Source organism: Heteronotia binoei, chromosome 2 (assembly GCF_032191835.1).
Source record: "Heteronotia binoei isolate CCM8104 ecotype False Entrance Well chromosome 2, APGP_CSIRO_Hbin_v1, whole genome shotgun sequence".
NCBI lineage: Eukaryota > Metazoa > Chordata > Lepidosauria > Squamata > Gekkonidae > Heteronotia > Heteronotia binoei.
Genome location: NC_083224.1, coordinates 100703176 through 100730538, shown reverse-complemented (window position 1 = coordinate 100730538; position 27363 = coordinate 100703176). Strand labels below are relative to the sequence as shown.

The following is a 27363-nucleotide window of genomic DNA, read 5'->3' as shown; positions in this document are numbered from 1 at the left end:
AACTGCTTAAGAAATTCCACCTACTGTACCCACACAAGCCCAGGGCGAAAGCTTAGGGGGGGCAGTATGTCAGAACTTGTAACTTTCCTGTCGGCTATTAGCTTAAGCGACTCTACATTGAAATCAAACACTAACCCAGGCAGCTGTGCCCAAGTAACTAACCAGCCTACATGTTGTGTATGCCTGTGCATTTCAACCAAACTGTGATCACTAAAGTGTGACAGATAGCCCAGGGTCAACATCTGCAGATGGCCTTTGAAGCCAGGCCGGCCAGCACTTTCCCAGCAGGATTCCATCCTCCCTGCCTGATAACAAACCCTGAGAAACAGACTGTTGTCTCCACCCGTGTGAACGATCGTTTTATTGTTGTCAACAGAATCACATAAAGTGTATCCAAATGCTAGCTTTCGTTATCAGTGTTATTCTGTACCTCCAGCTCTGAAGTTCTCAATAAATGCCTATACTTGCAACTAAGTCTTGGGCTTTACTTGAAGTTCTGCCAGTTCTGACAGGATGGGCCATTGGCCTGATCCAACATGACTTCTCTTATGTTCTTATGTTATGTTCTTATGTAAGCTCTTATTGCCCAAGCTATGGGCATTGGTACTCAGGCACCTGAAGCCTCATACCTTCAGCTCCATTTGATCTGGTCTTCTCAGGCAGGCTTCTGTTGTTTGATCTCATTCATTGAAATCTCTAATTTGTTTATCGCCTTCTTGTGGTGGTAGTTTAAAGCCCTCCTGATGAATCTCCCTAGGTTCCTGACAAGCACATTCTTCACTGCATGATGTTCCATACCCCTCAGCAGAAAGTCACCAATAACTACCACTTTCCTTTATCTTCCAGTGCTATTTCGTCATATCCCCATGCCCTTCTTGCTCTGTCTTTCATGTTATTTTCCTGAAATGTAGTTCCCTCTCCGCATTTTAAAAAACAGCTGGAATTCAACAGAGATCAGTAAATGTTTAACTAATACAGTAAGGAGAGAAACATGAACTCCTAAATGTTGCTAATTGTATTTGCAACTCCAATGACATAAAATAGGGCCACTAATAACCAGTGTTTCCTAAATTATCACTGGGAGTCTTCCATGTAAGTGCGACTGGTGGTCAGATATTCCAAGTGTCTTTTTAAGCTGAATTCAGGTTAGGATGCACAGGAAGAAGAGAGTAGATTTCTCCCTTCTCCTGCATTATTATGCTAATTGAAACTGATCTCCCCCCCGCCCCCCAATTATTTATATTTATAACTTGCTTTCCCCTGGGCTGAATGAATACCAGCAGATACATCTGTCTCAGTGATGTCTTGGGGTCATTCCATCAACTTGATGATGGAGAGCTCAGCCTTTCCCTAAGAAAAGAAAGATCCCATTTATTTCAGGAGAGCAAATTGCCAGCAGATGGCAAGAAGTCCATTTAGTATGTTATTTTAGCTTCCCTTTAACGTAGCCAAGGAGTGGGCAAGAATCCATATGTGGTTTCTGGAACTTTAGCATGAATTGTACCTCATTGTATTGGGGAAGGATGTGTGGAAACTGTATTTGCAGGTTGCAGGCTAAGAAATCATCTGCTAAACTGGCCTATAAAATAAAAAGACACACAATAGAGCAAGGATCCCAAATCTTTTTGAGGCTGTGGGTATAACCTCTGCCTGTGTGACAATGGGGCTAACTTAGGAGAACTTGTAAGACAATGTAAGTTAATCAATTTCTTTAAGTAAAAATACTCTAGCATACATAACAGTACAAGATTTGTGTCACTAAGCATAGGTTTAACAGAGAACAGAAGCTTGCAGCAGATAATGTCTTTGGATTCTGTTAAGCAGCTGGCAATTGCTTGATACAGCTCTGATGTGAGGTCCAACTTTTCTCATCCACCAAATACCAGAGGCTTCCAATACAGTCCTATTACTTAAAGGAACAAACAGGACATCACAGAAAGCAGGTTTCAGGTCTTCAGCTTGAAAAATATAGCCCCACAGATAACAATATGATCCCAGTAATAATACATTCATACTAAATTTACCCCCCCCCCAATAACACTTCTCATACAAAAATTTCAATCACCTTATTTAAGGTGACAAAGAGCTTAGAATTGTACGCAATTGCCCAGTAAACAGACTCTTCCGATGCTACCAGCTTCCATTCAGAGACTCTACTCCTACTAGGCTAAACCAATTAGTTCCTGGGGGTTACACAGCCACTTTTGGAAGTATGGCATAGGGCAGTGGGCACAACCACAAAAATTGCTGCCACAGGAGGTGGAGCCAAATCTAACCACAAAATGTCAGGTAGCATGGAGTTATGCTCAACTCCAATACTAACACAGCAGGCAGAAGCTATGTTTAACAGGATGCCTTTAAAAATGAACATACTGAAAATGAACATAAAATATTTTCCTTCATTAACACAGCTTACTTTTGCAGCAAAGATCCTTGTGCTGTGGTAGCTGCACTTTGGAAGCAATGTTTTTAAAATCTTCACATTCAATCATATCTTCAGTAGACAATCAGAAGCCTTGCTGGGCAAAAACCCCACCCACTTTCTAAAAACATTCAGCCAGAGCCAAGAAAGGGACTAGTGTGCAATGGTGCCCATGGGGTGTCATATTGGGGATTCCTGGAATAGAATATATTGCATCTGGCCAGATAAGGATTGGTAAACTGATCAAAATTCACAGAAGACATCTGATGTTAATCTGCCCAAAGTTTGGGGAAAATTCATTCTCATTCTCTCTCTCTCTCTCTCTCTCATTCTCTCTCTCTCTCTCTCTCTCTCTCTCTCTCTGTGAAGTGCTATCAAGTCACAGCCAACTTATAGCAACCCCAGCAAGGGGCTTTCAAGGCAAGTGAGTAGCAGAGGTGGTTTGCCATTGCCTTTCTTTGCAGAGTCTTCTTTGGTGGTCTTCCTTTAAAGAACTGACTTTGCTTAGCTTCTGAGACTTGACAAGTTTGGGTTGTACTAGCATACCTCCTTCCCTCCTGACTAATTCTGTAGCTGTTTCCTAATGTCATTAGACCAGGGTTGCTTCCAGATGGAGATTTTTTCCACAGGTGAAATACAACATACCCTCACTTCAGCTGTTCTTGTATGTGGCTTGGCAACTCCTGGGCTTTCTCTTCCAACCAAGAGCAAAGAAAAACTTCCTTTGATGCAACTTAAAGGGGAATTGGTGTGCTGGCTGCCAAGCACAGCATCTGTATGAAAGCTTTGCCTACAGCCAATCTGGCAGGGGGTGTATTGGAGAGATCTTTGGATTAGCCTAACAAAACTGCACAGTCAGGAAAATGTGGAACCACACACAGTAAGCACTTCAGGCAAACTTCTTACAAAAAATAGGACTCTTCTTTCACTGAGGTGGACTCACATCCTTTTTGTAGTAGAAAGGAAACAGAAACCTAAAGAATACTTTCCCCCCTATTACAAGAGGCTAACTAATCCAGCTTCATGTATGTAAATATGTGCTTGCCTGGGCATATCCCTGGCATAGAGTTGCCAACCTCCAGGTAGTAGCTGAAGATCTCCTGGGATTACAACTGATCTCCAGGCAACAGATACCAGTTCACCTGGAGAAAACAGCCAAGTAGAAGAGTGAATTCTAAGGCATTATATCCCACTGAAATAATTCCCCTCCCGAAACCTCCAAGTATTTCCCAGCCAGGAGCTGGCAACCCTACCATACCATGGTCTCACAGGTGAGATGCACAGAACCATCATGCCGTGAAAAGAGAGAGAGGACATGACGAGAAGGAAAAGTCAGAGAGAAGCTCCCAGTAGAGGCATTGTAGTCAGTAAGAATATAGCACATTCACACTATCTGGTTCTAGGAACACAAAGCAATACAGTCTCAACACACACACCCGTCAAGGGATGCTGAGTCACCTTTACTGAAACAGGGTGAAGTTTAGCATTGCCTTTAAAATTATGCTGCTAAGCTGTGGTGTTATATGGCTTCTTTTTTCCTTTATGGAGGGTGGGGATTGCTGGGCAATAGCAGGCCCTGGAAGATTTTCCTTCAGTCAGCACTTTTACATAAAGAAGAAGGGGGTGGGGCAGCCCCAGCAGCAAGTAGTGCTGGGGTGGGATGCCATTCCTGCATGTCTCTGTCCTGCTTGCTGCCCAGAAGTGCATCCCTAATTCTTTGGAACCAATCAAATGTATTGCGTAACCTTGTCCAGGGAACCAGGCATCTAGATATAAGATTGTATACAGGACTGCCTCCCCTGGTGCGTTTCACTGAGTCAGCTCTTTTTCTGATCAGAACCTTCTGAACCACTACTACATACAAGTATGCAGTGTTGTGTCACAGCCAGGGCTGCCACCTCCCAGGTAGGAACTGGATATCCCCTAGAATTTCAACTGATCTCCAAACCACAGAGATCCGTTCCCCATAGGGTTTCCAGGTCTGACTCAGGAAATATCTGGGGACTTTGGGGTTGGAGCCCCGAATAGGGTTGTGACAAGGGTGATTGAACTTGAAAGTCAAGACCAGCAGCTTTAATTGCGCCCAGAAATAAACTGTAAGCCAGTGAATATGGGCCAAGTGATATGGGCCATTCAACTCACTCTAGTCAGCTTCCTGCTTGCAGCATTCTATACTAATTGAAGTTTCCAAACACTTCTCAAGGACAGACCAGATGTAAACAGGGCATGCACCACAGTGATCAGATCTTTACTGCCCAGGAAAAGTCACAGCTGGATAACCAGTCAAAGCTGGTAAAAGGCTCTCATGGCCACAGCAGCCACCTGTTTATTCAGCAGGAGGCCCAGAACCAAAAGCACCCCTAGACTAAGGCCCTGTTCCTTCAAGGGAAGCACAACCCAATCCAGAATGGGTGACTCCTCAAATCCTGGGTCAGCCTTCTGCTCACCAGTAGCATTTCTGTCTTGTCAGGATTAAGCTTCAGTTTATTACTCCACATCCATTCCAAAACTGCCTCCAGGCACCAGTTCATGTTTTTAGCAGTCTTCCTGGGATCAGCTGGAAGTGCAAGAAAGAGCTGAGTGCATACTGGTAGGCTGGCTCCAGACTGGCAGCTTGGGGTGCATGGGATGTGTTTGGAACCCAGCTGGCTCAAAAAGGAGTGGTCAAATCCCCTCCACATGTTCCAGTGCAAGGCGCTCCTATCCCACCTATGAGGTGCCTTGGCGCAGTCAGATGGCTGTAGCATGTGCAGTCTGGGTTTCTTTTTCTCATATATTTTTAATGGTCATGCACATATGTGCACATGCACTCATGCACTCTGGGCAGTTTTATTTTTTAAAAAAAAAATCTGCCTAGAGCAGATTGGTGGATTCACATCACCAATCCACCTCGCTTCCACATCCAGATACTGAAGAGGTGACTGGCATAAAGCTCAGAAATTTGCTACCACTTCAAAAGTGGTAGCATTTTGAGCCACTTTGAGGACACTGGAGGACAAGGTGAGTATGGGACTGGGGTGGGCAGCAGATGTGAGCATTTGGATGCACTTTTCTGATTGGTTTCCAAGGTGTCCCTAGGTTGCCTTAAAGTGGAAGTCTGGAACCATAGGGTTGCCAGGTCCAACTCAGGAAATATCTGGGGACTTTGAAGGGGGAGCCAGGAGCAAGGTTGTGACTTGTGACAACAAGCATGATTGAAATCTGAAGGGAGTTCTGGCCATCACTCCTTTAAAATGCCTTCCCTTCATTGGAAATAATGGAGGATGGGGGAACCTTATTTTGGGGCTCACAGAATTGGACTCCCTGGTCCAATCTTTTTGAAACTTGGGGGTGGGGTTGAGGAGAGGCACTAGATGCTATGCTAAAACTTTGGTACCTCTACCTCAAAAAACAGCTCCCCGGAGCCCCAGATAGATACCCACAGATTGATTCTCCATTATACCCTATGGGGACCAGTCTCCATAGGGTATTTTTTATTTATTTATTTAAGATTTATATCCCGCCCTTCCCACGAGTGGCTCAGGGCGGCTTCCAGTAGTAGATCCAGCAAAATTACAATATTTAAACATATAAAGGGATCAGCATTTAAAACAGATAAAAACAGATAAAACCATAGTTATCAATAAACATTAATAAATATTTCAACTGTATATAAAAGAAATCCGGCAAGTTATGTTAAAATTCTCAAGCTAGGTATAGGCTAGCCGGAAGAGGGTCGTCTTACAGGCCCTGCGGAACTGAACAAGGTCCCGCAGGGCCCTCACCTCTTCCGGCAGCTGATTCCACCATGTAGGGGCCATAACAGAGAAAGCCCTTTCTCTGGTGGATTTCAAACGGGCTTCCTTCGGCCCAGGGATAGTAAGGAGATTTTGTGTTCCCGACCTCAGTACTCTCTGGGGAATGTGCGGGGAAAGACGGTCCTTCAGGTAGACAGGTCCCAAGCCATATAGGGCTTTAAAGGTGATAACCAGCACCTTGTACCGGACTCGGTATATTACTGGAAGCCAGTGCAGGGTCCGAAGACCCGGCTGAATGTGTTCCCGCTTTGGGAGACCCAATAACAGCCGGGCCGCGGCATTCTGCACCAGCTGCAATTTCCGAGTTCGGGACAGGGGCAGCCCCATGTAGAGGGCATTACAGTAGTCTAACCTCGAGGTGACCGTGGCATGGATCACTGTTGCTAGGTCGTCGCGCTCCAAAAAGGGGGCCAACTGCCTTGCCCGCCTAAGATGAAAAAACGCGGACTTGGCAGCGGCTGCTATCTGAGCCTCCATCTTTAAGGAAGGCTCCAACAGCACCCCCAAGCTCCTGACCCTGTCTGCCGCTATCAGCGGCGCACCGTCAAAGGCTGGTAGGGGGATTCCCCTTTCCGGACCGCGGCGACCCAAGCAAAGGACCTCTGTCTTCGCAGGGTTAAGCTTCAGCCCACTCAGTCTGAGCCATTCAGCCACAGCATATAGTGCCCGATCTAGATTTTCTGGGACGCAGGTCGGCTGGCCGTCCATCAGTAGATAGAGCTGGGTGTCATCAGCATACTGATGACACCCTAGCCCGTACCTTCGGGCAATCTGGGCAAGAGGTCGCATATAGATGTTAAATAACATCGGGGAGAGAACCGCCCCTTGGGGCACACCACAGTCAAGTGTGCACCTCCGGGACAGCTCCCCCCCAACTGCGACCCTTTGTCCCCGATCTTCAAGGAAAGAGGAAAGCCACTGTAAAGACAACCCCTGAATCCCTGCGTCGGCGAGGCGACCCTTCAGTAGCCGATGGTCGACCGTGTCGAACGCCGCCGACAGGTCTAACAACATCAGCACCGCCGAGCCGCCCCGATCCAGATGCCGTTGAAGGTCATCCATTAGGGCGACCAGCACCGTCTCCGTCCCATGTCCCGGGCGAAAGCCGGACTGAAATGGGTCAAGGATGGAAGCATCCTCCAGGAAAGTCTGCAGCTGCATCGCCACTGCCCTCTCAATAAGTTTGCCCAAAAAGGGCAAATTTGAGACCGGCCGATAGTGTGCCAATTGGGCCGGATCTAAAGATGGTTTCTTTAAGAGGGGACGGACCACGGCCTCTTTAAGTGGCGTTGGAAAGTGCCCTTCCCTCAGGGATCTATTTATGATATCCCGTATAGGATATCTAAGGTCACCCTGGCAAGATTTAATAAGCCAGGAAGGGCATGGGTCCAATTTACAGGTAGTTGGGCGAGCAGCTAAGAGGATCCTGTCAACTTCCTCCAGGCTGAGGGGGTCGAAGTCATCCAGTATATAATCCGAAGACAGGCTCGGAGCCTCGGGTTCGCTAACTGTCTCAAAATTGGCAGAGGAGTCGGGGCGGAGTGACGCGATTTTATCCACAAAAAAATTCGCAAAAGCCTCACAGCCTATTTCCAATTCAATAGAATTTGGTCTGCCTTGCGGCAGTGTTGTAAGTCCTCTAATTATGTCGAACAATTGGGCTGGGCGCGAAGTTGCGGACGCAATCTTAGCCGCAAAGAACGCTTTCTTTGCGGCTTTGATTGCCATCTCATAGGCCTTCAAACTCTCTCTATAAGATGTTCGGGTCGCTTCGTCTCGAGTACGCCGCCATTGCCTCTCTAGCCGTCTGAGTCCCCGCTTTTGTTGCCGCAGCCCCTGGTTAAACCAGGGCGACAGCTTCGGGCGGGAACGCAGAGGGCGCTTGGGTGCAACCTCCTCGATGGCCCTGGAGAGCCCATCGTTCCAGGACTCTACCAGATCATCCAGGGAGTCGCCAGCAGGCCAGGTGTCCCGAAGAGCCGTTAGGAACCGTTCCGGGTCCATCTGGCTCCGCGGGTGAGCTAAAATACGCTCTCCGCCTAAACAGGTTTTGGGTGACAAGTCCAGTTTTGGGTGACAAGTCCAGTTTTGGGTGAAAGTCCAGCAGTCATCCACTCCCCCCCCCTTTCTGATAACCATGAAGTGGGGGGAGGCCTCCAAACCAGGAGAACCCTCACCCCCAATTGGGGACTGGCAACCCTAGCATATTGGTGACAGCCCAGCCCAAATCTCCAGAAAACTTCACCCAGTGGTTTTATGTAGATGTTAAAGAGCACAGGGACAAGATGGAACACTGTAGGACCCAATAGGTCAAAGTCCAAGGGGCTGAGCAGCACCATCTTCTGAAATCTAGCCTCTGGATGGGACCAGAACCACAGCAGTACAGTGCCTACCAATATCATTCCAGAAAAGCAGTCCAGAAGGATATGATAATTGCTATCAAAAGCCATCTAGAGGTCCAGGTCAAACAACACAGCCCATCTCCCAGTGCAAGTCATCCACCAGGGCAATTGAGGCTGTTTCAGTCTCATAACTGGGCCTTAACCTACATTGGAAGGGAATTGCCTCATCCAGGGAAGCTTGGAGTTACCCAGCTACCACCTGTTTGATCACCTTGCTTAAAAATGGACCATTTGAGACTGGTTGATAATTATTAAGGTCTCCTGGGTCTAGGGGAGACTTCCCTAGAAGTGGGTGCACCACAGCCTGTTTCAAAAGGCACTCTCAAAACTCATGTTCTGTAGAATGCAGCTGAGAGAAACAATGTCTCTATACACAGACCATAGAAGAAGGAAGAGTCTGGTAAAAGGACTATGGTTTTCCTCAGAGGTGCAGCTTGATCCATATCTTGCACAAACTAGCAATGGAGTAGAGTTCTGCCACATGAAGCAACCACTGGAAAGCAGCATAAACTCTCACATTGGGAAGGGAAACAAGATCACCTGAATGCCACCATAACATGCAACTGAACTACATTAGCCAGAATGCCCTAAATTGTACTGGTACACTGGGCATTTTACACACAAACTGACTATTTCTCTGCTGGGTCAGCATGTTGAGTTTCCTGAGCACCTCAAGATCTCCAGTCCCCATGCTCACCACACTTGAAGCTCCAAACATCTCAGTAACCTCCAGAGGAATGTCCCACAACCTCAACACAACAGAAGGCTCCAGAAACTGATATAGTAAAGAGGTGAAAGAAGAACCCAAGTGGACCCACTGACCTACAAATCCCCTGTAGTGTCCCCTGGGACCCCAGGAACAAAGAAGGCAGCAAGCCCAAGCAAAAACCTGAGCCAGCCTGAAAAACATGCCAGCCCTTCCCTGGAGAACAGTACCGCACTGGTAATTAACAGAATCCTTCTCTTTGAGGTTGGGTGGTTTCTACTCCAGTGCTACAAGACCAGAGGAATGCATTTAAATATACCATTCAAATATTCATTGCATTACATTACTACCATTGTTCTAATCTATTATTCCAACATAAAGTAATAAAAGGATAAATAAAGGGATTAATGTAAAGTGGTTTGTCCTTTAGCCCATAACCTTTTGCACTCATGTCACCTTGTTTTAGCATAGCCATGAAACCATGTTTAAAGGTTGTCAGGCTTTGCTTCACTCAGCAAGGGCTCTCAACATACTACAGGTTAAAGATTGTTGCATGCAAACCTCCTGGGGGGGGGGCAGCTTTTACAAATATCTTGCTGTGACCTGACATAGATTTAGTAGTCCCCTGGAGCTACAGAACTGCAAAAGTCATGCTATGGCTGGGAAATGCAAGCACAACCCCTTGTTCAAAACACACTATCTGAATCCAAGATTGTTTATTGTGCAGTGAGCATGGACATATAGCCCAGAATTGATATTTCTGCAGCAGGCAAGAAAAAGTTTAAACTACAAATTAAAAGTGCAGCAAAAAAAGAAGATAACCAAATGAAATACCCAGGAATGGGCAGGAGCAGACTATACCTCTGTCTCTGTGTCCATTATCCTGCTGTATAGCACTTGGAAGCAAAGCCTTTTCTCTATATATAAACAAACCCCATGATTTCCCAGAGTTAGAAAAGCCCCAGAAGCATTGAGATGGAGTAATCATAGGCAGAAAGTGGAAACACTGTAAAGAAGCATCAGTTAAGATGCTTCTGAGGAAGAGATGCTAACTGTTCTGGTTGGATGGCATCCCTATGATGCCCATCTCTGTTGTGTCAATTTCTCCCTTCTCTTCTCATCCTGAGAAAATGAAATCAGACCATCGGGCACCATAATAAGTGATAACAGAATTGGAATGGACCTTGGAAAGCACCTAGTCCAACGGTTGCTCATTGCAGGCATATGTAGCTAAAATATTCCCATGGTCACACTGAAATAATCAGATTCAAAATTGATTTCAGAATTCCAGAAATAATCCTGTTCATATTCAGAGCACCTTACAAACAGGGGTTCGGTGCCTTGACTGGTAAATTTCCGATTGCCCATTTCTAATTGTGAGTAGGAATATTAAAATTGCTAAGGAACAAAGTGAGAAAGTTGTCAGAGTCAGGGGTGGATCTACTATGCAACTAATGAAGCTTAAGCTTCAGGACCCCTAATCTTGGAAGAGCCCTGATGCTACACTTTTTTTTAGTGCATTTTTCAAAAAAAATTGATGGGGTTCTTTAAAAATGTGTTATTAAAATAACGCTATTTTAGTGACAGAATCACAAGCCAAAGGGTTGAAGTACTTAATATTGACCTTAGAATATGCTGTAATACCCATTTCATATGGCTGCAAAACGTCCCTGAAATTGCTCAGTTTCATAATTCTCTTGAGGGCTTGCAGCACCCAGACCCTCTATTGTGGTCTTTGCTGTTTTATTCATGTATACGTTTCCCTAATTTTCATCCCCCGTAACTTGAAAACTCTCAGGCATAGCCTAGGAAATTTTTATGCACAAGAGTGACTTTGACATGTGAGATAACCCAGTACAGCCATTTTAATCAAAATCTGAGATGCAGTGGTTACTTTAAAAAAAAAAAAAATGTGGTGATGGAACAACTCTATTGAAGAAGATATCAGCATTCACCCAGACCTTGTTGCTGCTGAGAAGGGACTCCTGAATGGCCCATTTTCAAGGGCTCCACCTTACCACCCATTCTCTGACATTTGGGCCTCAAAGTCCTTGTAAGGGCATCAAGCAGAGCCGGCCCTAGGGCGCATAGTGCCCCAGGCAACCTCACCATCTGCCGCCTCCTTCCTCCCTCCCTCTCTGTCCCTTCATCAAAATTTTAATGCCCGGGAACAGTGGCCAGTTCAAGGGTTTTCCAGAGGCATTTTGGCCCGGAACGGGGTAATAAGGACGTATGAGTTCCCCTTTTTCTGTTCTAGAATACTGTTCTTGAGTTTCTGTGATGTATCCCAGTGTTTTTTGTGACAGTCTACTTTGTTTTATGACCGTTCCGTCCAGTTACAAGATGTTCTAGAGGCATTTTGGCCCGGAACAGGGTAATAAGGACATATGAGTTCCACTTTTTTTGTTCTAAAATATTGTTCTCAAGTGTCTGTGATGCATCCCAGTGTTTTTTGTGGCAGCCCAGGTTGCTTGATGTCCGTTCTGGCCAGTTCCAGAGTTTTCCTGAAGCATTTTGGCCAGCAACTGGGTAATAAGGACATATGAGTTCCTCTTTTTCTTTTCTAGCATGTTGTCCTTGAGTGTCTGTGATGCATCCCAATGTTTTTTGTGCCAGCCCAGGTTGTTTGATGCCCGTTTCGGCCAGTTCCAGGGTGTTCCAGAGTCATTTTGGCCCAGAATGTTGTAATAAGGACGTGTGAATTTTTCCTTTTTCAGTTCTAGAATTGTGCTTCAAGTGTCTGTGATGCACCGCAATGCCAATTTTTATTCTTCCAGCAGTGTTTTGGTTATGTGTGACTTTGGAAGAAGCTGTTCTAATCTCCTTCTAATCAATGGTTACTCTCTGCTGCCTTGATTGGTTCTTCCAGAATGCCCATTTTTGGTTTGTCATTAGCCACCTGAGGGGGATTTATACTGTTCCCAAAAACTGCCTTTATACACTGTCTTTTTGGCAAGAAGCCGTCCTGCTTCTTGGCTGGTGATTATGGTTGTAAGTCTTCTTAGTTAGTTATATTTTAGAACGTTACTGTTTTCCTTGTACCAGTCTGTTTTAAACTACCTGCCGGCTCAATAAAGTAATATTTTTGCTTATCTTTGAGTTGTACTGCCTTGTCTGTCACTGTAAAGAAAACGCCTTGCTCTGCCTCGAGCCAGAGGGGAGTTTAGGTTGTTACAGACACTCGAGACAAAATTCTAGAACAGAAAAAGTGGAACTCACAAATCCTTATTACCCTGTTCCTGGCCAAAATGCCTCTGGAAACCCTTGGAACTGGCTGGAACGGGAATTAAACAACCCGGGACGGCACAAAAAATGTTGGGATGCATCACAGATACTCAAGAACAACATTCCAGAAAAGAAAAAGAGGCACTCACACGTTCTTATTACCATATTCCGGGCTAAAATGCCTCTGGAAAACCCTGGGATTTGCCAGAACGGGCATCAAACAACCTGGGGTGCCTCAAAAAACACTGGGATGCATCACAGACACTCAAGAACAATATTCTAGAAGGAAAAAGCAGAACTCACACATCCTTATTACCCCGTTTGTGACCAAAATGCCTCTGGAACACCCTGAAACTGCACGGAACAGGCATCAAACAACCTGGGCTGCCACAAAAAACACTGGGACGCATCACAGACACTCGAGAATAATATTCTGGAACAAAACATGGAACTCATACGTTCTTATTTCCAAGTTGTGGGTCAAAATGCCTCTGGAACACCCTGAAAATGGCCGGAACGGGCAAAAAACAATGTTGACTATCACAAAAAAGCTCTGGGATGCATCACAGGCACTCGAGAACAATATTCTAGAAGAGAAAAAGGGGAACTCATATGTCCTTATTACCTCGTTCCGCACCAAAATGCCTCTGGAACACTGTGGAACTGGCCAAAACGGGCATCAAACAACCTGGGTTGCTACAAAAGGCACTCGGATGCATCACAGACACTTGAGACAAAATTCTAGAACAGAAAAAACAGAACTCACACGTCCTTATTGCCCCGTTCCGGGCCAAAATGCCTCTGGAACACCCTAAAACTGGACGGAACGGGCAGCAAACAAACTGGTGTGGCACAAAAAACATTGGGATGTATCACAGACAATCAATGACAACATTCTAGAAAAGAAAAAGAGGAACTCACACGTCCTTATTACCATATTTCGGGCCAAAATGCCTCTGGAAAACTCTGGAACTGACCGAAACGGGCATCAAACAACCTGGGCTGCCAAAAAAAGCAATGGGATACATCACAGACACTCGAGAACAATATTCTAGAACAGAAAAAGCAGAACTCATACATCCTTATTACCCCGTTCCGGGCCAAAATGTCTCTGGAACACCCTAAAACTGGCTGGAACAGGCATCAAACAACCTGGGCTGCCACAAAAAACACTGGGATGCATCACAGACCTTCGAGAACAACTTTCTAGAAAAGAAAAAGAGGAAGTCACACGTCCTTATTACCCCATTACGGGTCAAAACACCTCCAGAACACCCCGGAACAGGCATGAAACAACCTAGGCTGCCATTAAAAACACTGGGATGCATCATAGACACTGAAGAACAAGATTCCAGAAAAGAAAAACGGGAACTCAAACATCTTTATGAGCCCATTCCAGGCCGAAATGCCTGTGGAACACCCTGAAACTGGCCAGAACATTCCGGAACAGGCCAGAACGGGCATCAAGCAACCTGGGCTGCCACAAAAAACACTGGGATGCATCACAGACACTCCAGAACAATATTCCAGAACTGATAAAGCGGAACTCACAGGTCTATATTAGCACATTTAGGGCCAAAATGCCTCCAGAACGGTGGAACAGGCATTATAGAAATGACAGTACAGTGAAAAACAGTGAGACGTATTAACTGTACTCCAGCATACTATTTTGGAAATCCAAACAGAAAAATATTGTGTTCCAGGCCAAAATGCTTCTGGAGCACTCCAGATCAGGCAGATCAACAAATAACAGTACCAAAAAAACAATAACAACCCAGTGGGGTGCATGATAGGCACTTTAAAGGAATATTTTGGAAAGCCAAAAGCAGAAATGTCATGCACTTATTAATCTGTTCTGGGCCATAATGCCTCCAGAACACAACGGGATGGGCATTCAAGAAATAATAGCATCACTAAAAAAGGTTGGATGCATTACAGGCACTCCAGAACAAAATTTTGGAAAACAAAACACAGAAAGCGTATACTTTTATTAACCCTTCCCATCTTCAGGTAACAGTGCTTCATTTAAATTTCCAACCATTCAAAGCCAGTCTCTACATTACTTGTTTTGTTCACATTAATTAATCCACAGTGCACTAGGGACATCCCCCCATTGTTTCACTATTTTGATCCATTGCATGGATTAAGATGGATTAAAGTGGTCCTGCAGATGGTATAGTACAGTGGTTAAAAATACCACAGAAGGTTCACTTCTTGTCATGTTCAGTTAAAGAAGAATCTCTGCAAGCCAGCCTAGAAAACTTGTTATGTTAGAAAACCTGGGACAACCACCACTAGTCTGAATAGATGAGACTGGCTATGTGGAGTAGTGCATAAACCGTTCCAGTTATTCATTTTAATGTGACATCTCTGTTCTATTGTTAGTTGGCTAAATACTGCAACAGGTCTTGTGAAATGCAAACAAACTGATTGATATGTGAGTGGGGGACCTGCAAAAACCCTTGGGGAGCCCTTCCTCTGCCAGCCCCTTTCTTAGCCCACTCCAGGCTCCAACTAACACTCCCCACCAAAGTAGCACTTGCCCAGTACACACACCCTGCCTCTACTGTTTGAGAGGTAAATTATATATATTCTATGTATAAATATGCCAGAAACTCCTCCTTATGAGGCAATATTCCACCTTTTCATTTACAGCACAGTCTGTGGTTGAATCCAGTGTGAATTAATATCATGTGGCAGACATACGTGCTTAAGTAACACTGAACATTGTTTAATAACTATACACATCAAAGCAAACTCTTACAGAAAACAGTTAAAACATTTTCAACTGAAAGAAAAGGAATGTTCTATCACAATGGGGGGAGGGAGAAGTTCAGCAGCAGCAGCAGAAACAGACTTTATACTGACTCTGTATCACCTTTCCCCCTGCAAATAGTCTTCACTCTTTCTATTTAAATTAGGCTACAGTGGGCTGCTTGCTTTAAGAGGCAGAAAGTCATTTGAAAGCTCCCTTTTGCTCCCCCCTACCTGCAAGTGGGAGGGGGTGAAAGGCAGGCTTCTAATGGCTGCCTACCTTCCTGCCTGCTTGCCTGTCTTCCTGTCTTCCTTCCTTCCTTTCCCTTTATTTTATTTTTTTCTCTCAAACTTTCACATAGCTCTCACTTAATTTATCCCTCTTATTCTTTCTCTGTCTGTTTTTTTCTGTCTATCTTCCTTCTCCTTTTTATTTCTCTTACAGGTCTCATTTTGGGCAAGAGTTCACAGTTCCAGAACCTCTAAATTTTATTGCTCTTTTTCTTACCCCCCCCCCCCCAAACCATTCTTCTGGGCTCCATTGTTCAAACCCCCTGTGAGAATTTTGCTGAATTCTAAGATTTGACAAACTTTCTAATATTTTCCCACCCCCCAAAATGGGGAAATAACTAAAACATATAAAGCAGACAGATGGAAATCTTCATCATGCCACTGTGGCCACAGGATGAAGTAATTTTAAAAGGATGATGGGAGTAAGAGGACAATTATAATTCAAGAAGTATGTTAAAGTAGATGCTGAGCTGATATAATTTGGTATACCTTCCAGAGATGTCAGGTGTGTGTGGCATATGGAAAAAGTTATGCAAATGAATTGTGCTGAAGAGCTCTGACACCTCTTCTTCTACAAAATGACCTCTGCTCTTACTCCTCTTCCCCTCATTTTTCTGCCTCCCTTCTGCTCTTTCTCTCATTCTTTCTCTGTATCTTTGTCTTTCTGGGTTTTTTAAAATTTCATTCTGGCTGCAATCACACACACTAAATAATGCAATTTCGACTAGGGTTACCAGGTCCAATTCAAGAAATATATGGGGATTTTGGGCGTGGAGCCAGGAGACTGGAGGTGAAGCCAGGAGGCATCGGGGTGCACCCAGCAGTAAAGGTATGACAAGCATAATTGAACTGCAAAGGGAGTTCTGATCATCACATTTAAAGGGACCACACATCTTTTAAATGCCTTCCCTCCATTGGAAATAATGAAAGATAGGGGCACCTTTTGTGGGGCTCAGAGAATTGAATCCCCTGGTAGAATCTTTTTGAAACTTGGACAGTTTTTTGAGGAGAGGCACCAGATGCTAAGCTGCAAAATTGGTGCCTCTACCTCAACAACTCCCCTAGAGCCCCAGGTACCCACAGATCAATTCTCCATTATACCCTATGGGAATTGGTCTCTATAGGGAATAATGGAGTACCCAGCAGACATTTCCTCCCCCGCTTCCACTTTCTGATGACCCTGAAGCAGGGGGAGGGCCTCCAAACTGAAGGATCCCCTGCCTCCACCTGGAGATTAGTAGCCTTGCCTTCAATCACTTTCTTTCAGTGCACTTTCTAACTGGATTTTACTGTGTGAACTGGCAAAATCCAGATGGAAGGTGCTTTGAAATTGGATTGAAATGGCATTATTTAACATGTGTGATTGCAGCTTCTGTCTGTCTACCTTCCTTCTTCCCATTTCTCTTTGGCTGTTTCTACACTTGGCAGAAAATCCTATCTTTGTGCATATTTAAAAATAATCGTCTACATTGCATATCGCTGTCACTTCTGTCTTGCTTTGCATTTTTAAAAGTCTTCTACATTCTTTTTTTTTAAGGGCAACAAAAACACCTTCATCCTGGAGTTGCCCTGCAGTTCTCAAGAGTATTTTTGAACAGGAGTTTTCCTGAACATGCGGATCTAAGTTTGTAATTGTAGAACTTTCCCTCCGAGTTTTAAAATTCCTTCCCAAAGCCCCATCCAGCGTTCACTTGTGAGAGCACTGATTCAGGAAGTCACTAGATGCACTGCTTAGAAGTGTATTGACATGTGCACTCCTTCAAGCAGGGCTTCCCTCACAAGGAATGCCCAGTTCAGAGGAGAATGTGCCCTGCCTGGCTGCTCTTTCCTTCAAGATGAAGGCAGCCAGGTGGGGCATTGGCGCAGCTTCTCTGAGCCGGGCTTCCCTTGCAAGGGAGGCCCAACTCAGAGGAGAATGTGCCCTGCCTTCAAGGTAAACGCAGCCAGGTAAACGCAGCGTGGCTTCTCCAAGCACAACTCAAAGAAGAACTCTTCTCCACTGTACTCTCAGAGGTGTTCTGTGGCTCTGAGAGCACACTGTGCAGGCAAAGGTTGGCCACAGCCTGCGCACTCCTCCTTCTACACTGCTGTGCCTGCTTTCCCTGTGGGCGGGTGTTCGGTGGCAGGGCAGGCACAAGCAGGCACAGGACTGATGCTGGCCTGGGGTGCCCAAGGCCCTAGCACCGGGCCTGCCAGGGTCTTGGCCTGGCAAAAGGGGTGGTGGTAAAGGAAGGCAGCCTCCAAGTGGTGGAGAGGTGTCCCGTCACACCCTTCAGCTATCTGGGTCCTAGGCAGATGAAAGAGGTGGTGCGCATCAGCAATGTGTGCCGCACAGGGGGCAGGAATTCTTGCATGGGACTTCCTTCTTTTCAAGTATAGAGGTAAAACTCTGCAAAAGGTGAGGAGGATATTTTTAAGTGTAGAAGCATTTTGAATGATGTGAGTTTGTTGCAGGTGGATTCAGTGCTCAGTAGATCTGGAGCAAAGCTGAATGGACAAAGGGCCTTTCACTCTTTTTCCCCCCATCTTTTCCCTACCATTCTTTCTCTATCTCTCTCTTTCTTTCATTCTGTTTGTCTATCTTCCTTCCTTCCTGCCACCTACACATTCATCACCCCACTCCTGAATATTTTTTTCTAGGGCCTGTTATATTTCTTCCTACAATGGACTTTACTGCTAGTAACAATAATAATGTTGTTTTTGGCTTCATCTTACCTTACCTTTCCTCTAGGCTGAATCCAACACTGAACTAGAAGAGCCTGGAGATGCTTGGGGTTGCTCAGATTTTAATTCTGCCCCAGAAACTCAGGCTTTAATTTTGGACTAGAGGTAAGGGGGAAAGAGGGGAAATACCAGCCTTGCTACTCCTTCTACAGGAGCACACCAGTTTATGTCACTGTAGTGCCACCCTCATCTCATTGTGAAAGGTTGTAAGCGAAAAGCCCCAAGAGAATGAATGCCCTTGGGGCACTGACATGGCAGCAACCTTGTTCACATTTATGTGAAAATAAACTCCATTGAATTCAGGAGTTTGGGTTTGCTGTACATTTTATACAACAAAACTTGTTGCTGCATTTATAGCAGTGTTTCCTGTTGCAGAGTAGAAAGCATACATAAAGGAGTCAACCAGAGAAGAAGAATGGCTGGCTGGCGTAGCCTTAGTTGGTCTTGGGGTTATGTAAGAAAGAGAGAGGGAATTTAATCCTTCAATGTACACTTGATTTTGTTTTTAGAAACTGGTTTCTCTTCTCTGCTGTTAACATCTAAATCATGTTTTCCTTTATAATATCCACAAGAGAAGAAAGTGATGCGACTGGTGGGCTTAGATGCAAATGCACATATATGTCAGTCTTGCTGCTGTGATAAATATTACAGTAGATGATGGAGTTGTGTTTGCTGCAGAACACAGATAGCTGCGCTTATTAACAAGTAAACATGAAAAGCCCAACAGAATTTCAGCCCCTCCTCCCCTGCTTTTTGTCTCATGGTCCTTCATACATTGCTTCTTCCATGCTAGTTAACAAGCATTTTGTTCAATGGAATGCAGACAAATCGCTTCTAATGTCCACATAGAGTGCCCTGTGCTATCCCAGCCCCAAATCTCATGGTGGTTAAAATGTCTGCCTGATGGCTTTCTCTCCCCGCCCCCCCCCCCCCCAATTCCTCTTACTCTCCTTTTAATTCTGCTGCCTGTCCTGGACTTCTCCCAACCCCCTTTCCATGTCTACTTTTCTCCTTCTAGCCCGCTCTTCTTTCCCTTTTCCCACTGCAGAACTGCCAGACTCACATATTTCAGACATCCAGGAGGTGTGTCTGCTGACATCACCAAATAAACCCTGTACAGCAGTGCAGGAGTGTAAAGTGGTTTTAGGTAGAAGAAGAAGATATTGGATTTATATCCCGCCCTCCACTCCGAAGAGTCTCAGAGCGGCTCACAATCTCCTTTACCTTCCTCCCCCACAACAAACACCCTGTGAGGTGGGTGGGGCTGGAGAGAGCTCTCACAGCAGCTGCCCTTTCAAGGACAACTTCTGCCAGAGCTATGGCTGACCCAAGGCCATTCCAGCAGGTGCAAGTGGAGGAGTGGGGAATCAAACCCGGTTCTCCCAGATAAGAGTCCACACACTTAACCACTACACCAAACTGGCTTGATACAGGTAGGCAAACAGGGGAAGAGGAATGGACGATGATGCACAGTGCCCATTTGACTGAACGGCCTTGGAATTCTTCTGTTCAGAAAGGAAGAGTTGAGGAGGAGCAGGTCACTGACAACTTTCAGCACCACCCTTCTTTCCCCCATCAGTCCCTTGCTGTTTTTCCAGGGAAGCTCCAGAGACTGCAAACAGGAGATGGGACTACCAGATGTATTAAGCGGTAAGAAAAACATGTGCATTTTGCCATTTGTCTCCCCACCCTCCCCTTTTCCGGTTGCAGCAACATGGCCAAGTTGTGACGATGACATATGCTTCAAAGGAGGAGTCTGTTCACAGGGTACTTCAGTAGAGATTTGCCTTTGTAGGGCTGGCTGGATGAATGTCCTTTTGACATACTTTCATTTCCATGTCCTTACTTCCGTGCTGCTGCTCAACAGCTGTGAGATTTTACCTTGGAGAATGTGGAGAGGCTTAATTGCCTCTGCTGGATGATTAGAGGATCAGAGGAGTTTATCCCAAATGTGATTGCTCAGATTAACATGGTGTGGCGCAGTCTCATTTGCTTGACTTCCAGCATATTTGCTTATTGTTGTCATTTCTGCCTCTCATTCAAAGCACCACTTTGAAATGTACTGGAGTTACATCATTTCAGCTATTCAATCAGGCCCTTTTTTGGACTGCTGCCAAATAAACCTGTGGAGATGGTAGCATGGGGGGGTTGGGGTAGAGAGGCTTGATACAGTACATATCTGACTTGGAACTTCAAAATTTTGTAACATATGCTTGCTTTTTTATGATTTTGCCTCATACCTTTCTTTTAGTTAGAGAGCCAGTTTGGATTAATATCTGAGAGAACTGGGTTAGATTCCCCAGTCCTTCACATGTACCTGCTGATATGGCCTTGAGTCAGACTCAGTCACAAGTTCTTGCAGAGCTGTTCCTCTCAAGAGCAGTTTCTTGAGAGCTCTCTCAGCTCCACCTACCTCACAGGGTGTCTATTATGGGGAGGGGAAGGGAAAGGAAAATAAATTCTAAACTGCTCTGAGACTCCTTTGGGTAGTAAAGGGCAGAATAGAAATCCAATCTCCTCTTCCTCCTCCTCTTTGTCTTCTTCATCTTCTTCTTCCCTTTATTCTATACTTTGTGCTCAGAGACCAATGGATCATAAGCAAACAAATTAGTTGTGGTACTGATTTTGCATCATTTTCTCAAGCCTGCTAACAGATAGCAGGAGTGAGAAGTGGGCTGGGAAGTGGCATTGAATCCTTCCAAGGCTGCCAACTGGCCAGAAAGAAATCTACCTGGCCTGCTCTTGTGCCCTTAAAAGCAGTTCAATCTGCAGAAATCATCAGGGGAAGCTTTTTGCTTGCCAGTGTCTGCACGCTGAGCTGCTGTAAAAGGCACAGCTGCAGAGGGTAGCTAAAAAGTTGGCAACCCTGTAATTGTTATGAAATAATTAACATGCTGTCTTGCTCTTGCAGGGAAAGGAACTTCTAAAGGAGTAGCTGCCAATACCAGATGCTAAATCTGCAGCTGACCAGACACAGAAGAGAGGATCTATCCAATGAGTTCTCGACTGTTCCATTAAGATCTCCCATTAAGAGTATTTGATCATGTCAACTCATCCAACTGTTGTGTAATGTCTTTTAAAAAAGCATCCTTTGCACCGTTAGGCGCATATAGTCCCAATAACAACGTTTTTTTCCCACTTAATATTATCTCAACTGCTACAAATCTTCCATCTTTATCTTTAAATACTAACTTTGGCTCCAATTCTTGTTTAATATAGAAAACTACTCCCCTTTTCTTCTGTTCAGCTAATGAAAAAAATTCCGTTTCCAATTGTTTGTTCCATAAAAATTTATAATCCTTTTGTTTAATGTGTACTTCTTGCAAACAAATTATATTACAATTTTGCTTCTTGATCCAATGAAATGTTGCCCTTCTTTTTTGTGGTGAATTTAGTCCATTAACGTTCCAAGACAATAATTTGTAATCCATCATGGTGCAAATTCTTTATTTCCTTCAAAAAATCTACTCAACTCCTGAGCATTTGTAATTGTAACTCTCTTCCCCTGAAGTTCAAAACTCAAACCTTCAGGTATTATCCATCTGAACCTCATGCCATTGTCTTTCAGTTTTTCTGTCAACTTTTTGTATGTTCTCCTGTCGTTTATCACTTGTCTTGGCAGCTCCTTCATGATTCTCCCTTTACTGCCTCCTACTATCAGTGACTTTTCAAAGTTTTTGTTCATGATCCTTCCCACCATTTCCTTTGTCATATATCTTATAACATCTCTTGGTAAATTGTTTTTCTTGGCAAAAAGTGAATTAACTCTATACATGTGATCATACATGTTTTTGGTCTCATCAGGGTCTTCTAAAAATTCTGCAATTATTTTTATTATATATCCTTTCAAATCACCATTCTCTGCTTCAGGTACTCCTCTCAGACGTATCTGAGTTTCTATTAATTTACAGTTGTGGATTGTCACTTTTTCTTGAATTTTCAACAAGGTGGTGTCATGTACTTTTACTTTCTCTTCCACCCCCTGCACTTTCTTAGCTGTTTCCTCAGTTTTTTTTTTTTTAGATCATCCACTTCTTTTTTAATCTCTGTGATAATTTCTTCCTTTGATTCATCTATCATTCTCCTAACTCCTTTCATTATTCTGGCTTCCATGGCATCCAATTGGTCTTGCATTCTCTCTAATGAAAGAGCCCTTTGTCGGGTCTGCCTGAGTTCAGACATTTAAGCAAAAAACAAAGGGATAGAAGAAATAAAAAAAATAAAAATACAAAAAAAATTGGTCTCGCAAATTACAAGTTTAACTACCAAATTCAAAAGATCTGAATTTACTCTTTTAGTTAAACTTTATTCTATCTTCCTCTGAGCTTCCTAGGCCAAGATATAATTTTTTTAAAAAAAATTCCCCTTTAAAAAATGACGAAATTTTTGACCTCACCAATTTGCAATCTGACAGTCAGGTTCAATAGAGTAGGACTTGCCCTTTCCAGCAAGCCCAATTTCGCTGGTTTCTGAGCCCCCAAAGTCAAGATATTTATCAAAGAAGTCTCTAAAATTTCCAAAATGGCAGCCACGATTTTTTACTCCTTCTTCAAAAAAATATTTTCCTTTTAAAATCACCCTAGGAGCCCACAAATAATGTAGCCAATAGTTCTTGTCTTCTTACCCTTTTTCCAGTTGATTCTGACAATTTTTAAAGTCCCAGATTCTTTTAAGAACGATGTTTTGGATTTAGCCTCCCAGCAATGGCTGCCGATGTTTCTCTATGGTATAGAGTAGGCTTTTTTCTTTACTGCTTCCTGCCTCTGTCACCATCAACTCTCATGGAGATCTCACGATACTTGACGTACTTCTTGTCTTGCTCAGAAGTGCTGCAGGTCTGTTCCAATGTGACGCAGTTGCTTTTTCTTCAAAACCACAGATAGACTAAACAATGAGTTCCTTTTCACTTTTTAGCAGTTTTTAGCACTGTCCTTTATATTTAAACAATCCAAACTTCACCCCTTCCTTCTTCTTCTTGCAAGCTTTCTATTTTTCTTTTTCCCACCTTTTAATTTTGTCCCTTTAAGCTATAAATAGCTCCGGAATGAAAAGAAAACTTCTGTACTTTTTGTTCCAATTATCCAAGTTTCCACTGGTCTTTCAAAGCTTTAATTGTTTAGAAATGTCCAAGAAGGTTATGATCCTGACGAGCTTATGTCAAATCAATGACTCTGAGAACTTTTGCAGACGTTGACTATGCAGACTCCACGAGACCCCTCAAAGCCTCAAAGAAGACCCTCTCCAGGGCTTCCTTTCAGCCAAGGGTAAATCTCTTTTCAAAGTTTCCGTGCAAGTCTTGGACCTTTCTCTCACTGAGAAAGGTAGGCAGTAGGCATTAATTTGCCGTCTACTACCCCGAACAAAAGTTCCAGCCTGCTCCCGTTATGAGAAGCAGCTCAGCATGGCTTTTTCCTTTCCCCAGAAGTCATTGATTCCTAAGGATTGTTTCTGATACTTTTCCCTTGCAAAATAAGAAGGACTGGGAAGAAGACTTGGCTCTCTCTCCTAGAGATCTGCTCACAGTAAGCAAAGCAGGTCTCCTTTGCATGGACTCTAAGGAGGGAGATGAGAGCAACCCCCAAGGCTGGCTAAATGGCTTCAATGAACGTACCAAGAAATGGGGATATTTCCCAGGTACTTACGTGGAATACCTGGGCCCTGTGAGAATTGTGGCCTCCCCATCAAAGTCTGGGCCCAGACCTCTGTCACCAGCACCTGCTGGGATGCCTACCAGCCACCTTAGGGGTGAGTACTTCTTCAAGTGAACAAGTTCTATACCATATGCACAATACATGAGCTTTCCAGCATTATAGCAGCATTTCCAATAGTGTCCTTGGCAGCAGTAGAAAAGGTATCACATTTGATTTAAATGGCATCTAGCCATATACCTCATACGACTTTCTCAACCTTTTATTCCATTATCTGCACTACCTCCCCATCAAAAAAGAAAGGAATATGCTTCTCCAAGAAGTTTCTCCACTAGTGTGCTTTACTATTAAGGGGGAAGGGGCTTTCTTCAAAACCATACTGTTGTGCTGTTCATAGATTCTGTGGGCAAAAGCATCATGTCCACATAGTGCAAACCACTGGAGAACAAACAGCAGGGCAAGGGTGGGAATGGCAAGCTTGTCTATAGTCAGTGATCCAGCTGCTCCTTTGATTTCATGTGCAAGGATAATCATTTCCATGTAAGAAGTCAATGGCTTGCCCAACGTGTGACTGTGCGTTAGGATTACATGTTTATACTGGGGTGAGGGTGGGAGAGAAATATTAGGCCATTTCTGGCTTTCATTTCTGTGAAGGCTACTGCTGATATTTTGAAATCTTTCTTCTCTTTGGATTGACCATATGATATACACATATAAAAGTCTGCTATTAATTAAGGAAAAGCCCAGCAGTATATCTTCTTTTGAAATGTCTGTAGAGTCTTGGAAGGATATAATGTGGGAGGTGATGGACACACACTGCTTTGCAGCCATGTGCTGTTGTCCAGAAAATAGACTGTTCAAATTGGCCCTGTGAGGGCTGCATTCAGATCTCCACTCAGTCATGCACTCATATGGTTGGGGGAGAGTTATGCTTGCTTGGAATCAGTTTTCTATATATGACCTATAGGATCACAGGTTGGCCAGTTGGTAGCCTGATGGTTGCATGCAGCCAGCTCTCAGGGTTGTCATCACAACCGCTTTGTAAACATTGATCTTTGTGCCTTTTTTCAGATGCTTGTTGCTCCACACTCTTTTGTGCAGTCGGCCAAATGCACGGTTTGCCTTTGCCAGCCTGTTGTCAATCTCCTTGTCGATCTTGGCATCTGAGGAGATTATGCACCCCAGGTAGCTGAACTGCTGGACTGTCTTCAGAACTGATTCACCCACAGTGATGCAAGGAGGGTGATAATCTTCCTGGGGTGCAGGCTAGTGGAGAACTTCTGTCTTCTTCAGACTAACTTCTAGGCCGAATAGCTTGGCAGCCTCTGCAAAGCAGGACATCATATGCTGCAGAGCTGATACCGAGTGGGAGACGAGTGCAGCATCATCAGCAAACAGTAGCTCGGGGATAAGTTTTTCCATTGTCTTGGAGTGAGCCTTTAGTCCCCTCAGGTTGAACAGGCTGCCATCAGTGCGATAGCGGATGTAGACACCATCGTCATCATCTAGATCTACTGCGGCTCTTTGAAGCATCATGCTAAAGAAGATCGTAAAGAGAGTTGGCGCGAGAACACAGCCTTGCTTTACACCTGTGCCTATTGGGAAGGGCTTCGAGAGGTTGTTGCAGTGTCTGACTTGGCCTCGCTGGTCTTCATGTAGCTGGATGATCATGCTGAAGAACCTTGGGGGACATCCTAAACGTTCCAAGATTTGCCACAGGCCTTTCCTGCTAACGGTATCGAAAGCTTTGGTAAGGTCGACAAAAGTCACATATAGACCCTTGTTCTGTTCCCTGCATTTCTCTTGGAGCTGCCTGAGAACAAATACCATGTCGGTGGTGCTCCTGTTAGCTCTGAAGCCGCACTGGCTCTCTGGGATGAGTTCTTCTGCAATGGTGGGCACCAGTCTGTTCAGGAGTATTCTGGCAAGGATTTTGCCTGCGATGGAGAGCAGGGTTATCCCCCGGTAGTTGGAGCAGTCTGACTTTTCCCCTTTGTTCTTGTGTAGAGTGATGATGATTGCATCGCGAAAGTCCTGTGGTAGTTTGCCTTGTTCCCAGCAGGTGACAAGTACTTTGTGAAGTGTGCTATGTAGTACTGTGCCCCCATGCTTCCAGATCTCCGGTGGGATTCCATCAACTCCCGCTGCCTTGCCACTTTTCAGTTGCTTGATGGCTTTAACAGTCTCTTCTAGGGTGGGGATCTCATCCAACTCTGTTTTCACTGGTTGAAGTGGGGCGAGGTGGATTGCTGAATCTTGAACTACGCGATTGGCACTAAAGAGATCCTGAAAATACTCCGACCACCGGTTCAGTATGGAGCCTTGTCTGTGAGGAGCACTTGGCCGTCTGCACTACGCAAGGGACTCTGAGCCTGATATGATGGGCCATATACTGCCTTCAGGGCTTCGTAGAACCCTCTTAAATCACCAGTGTCTGCACACAGCTGGGTTCTCTCTGCAAGCTTGGTCCACCACTCGTTCTGAATGTCTCGAAGCTTGCGCTGGAGGTTGCTACATGCAGCGCAAAAGATTGCTTTTTTCCCAGGACAGGAGGGCTGAGCAAGATGTGCTTGGTAGGCAGATCTCTTTTTCGCTAGTAATTCTTGGATCTCTTGATTGTTCTCGTCAAACCAGTCCTTGTTCTTCCTTGTGGAGAACCCGAGGTCTTCTTCAGAGATCAACAGGATGGTAGTTTTTAGGTGTTCCCAGAGTGCTTCTGTAGAAGGGTCTGTGGGGCAACTGGGGTCCTCAATTCTTGACTGGAGTTGTGCCTGGAAGGCAGCTTTAACTTTGGCTGACTGAAGGCTGCCAACCTGAAGCTTCCTCCGAGGGATACCTCTTCTCCTGGGTGTGGGTTTAAAGTGAAGACGGAGATTGCAGCGTACAAGACGATGATCCGTATGACATCCGCACTGGGCATTACTCGGGTGTGTAAGACATCTCAAAGGTCTCTCTGGCGCACCAGAATGTAGTCGATAAGGTGCCAGTGCTTGGACCGTGGGTGCATCCAGGTTGTCTTCAGGCTGTTCTTCTGCTGAAAGATAGTGTTGGTGATGGTGAGCTGGTGCTCCATGCAGAATTCTAGCAGGAGGCGCCCGTTATCATTGCAGTTGCCAATGCCGTGTTTGCCAAGTACTCCTTTCCAGGCTTCCGAGTCTTTACCTACTCTGGCATTGAAGTCGCCAAGGATGATCACCTTGTCCTCTGTAGGGGTCTTCCGTACGAGGTTGCGTAGATCAGCATAGAACTTGTTCTTTTCTGCAGGATCTGCTTGAAGGGTTGGGGCATACACACTGAAGAGTGTTGCATGCTGCTTGTTTTGAAGTGGGAGGCGCATGGACATGATGCGATCTGAGTGACCTGTTGGCAGGTTTTCGAGTTTGGAGGCAATGGA

The 27363-nt window shown here is 44.8% G+C and overlaps 1 protein-coding gene across 1 annotated transcript in view; it reads right to left on the bottom strand.

The window, feature by feature from the left end:
• TSPAN1 (tetraspanin 1) overlaps nucleotides 1-17135 on the bottom strand; it is a 60901-nt gene extending 43766 nt beyond the window's left edge. Inside the window, exon 1 of the mRNA XM_060231752.1 lies at nucleotides 17130-17135. The gene's annotated coding sequence lies outside the window, so the exon portion shown is untranslated. The remainder of the gene's footprint in view (nucleotides 1-17129) is intronic.
• Between the last annotated feature and the right edge of the window lie 10228 nt (nucleotides 17136-27363).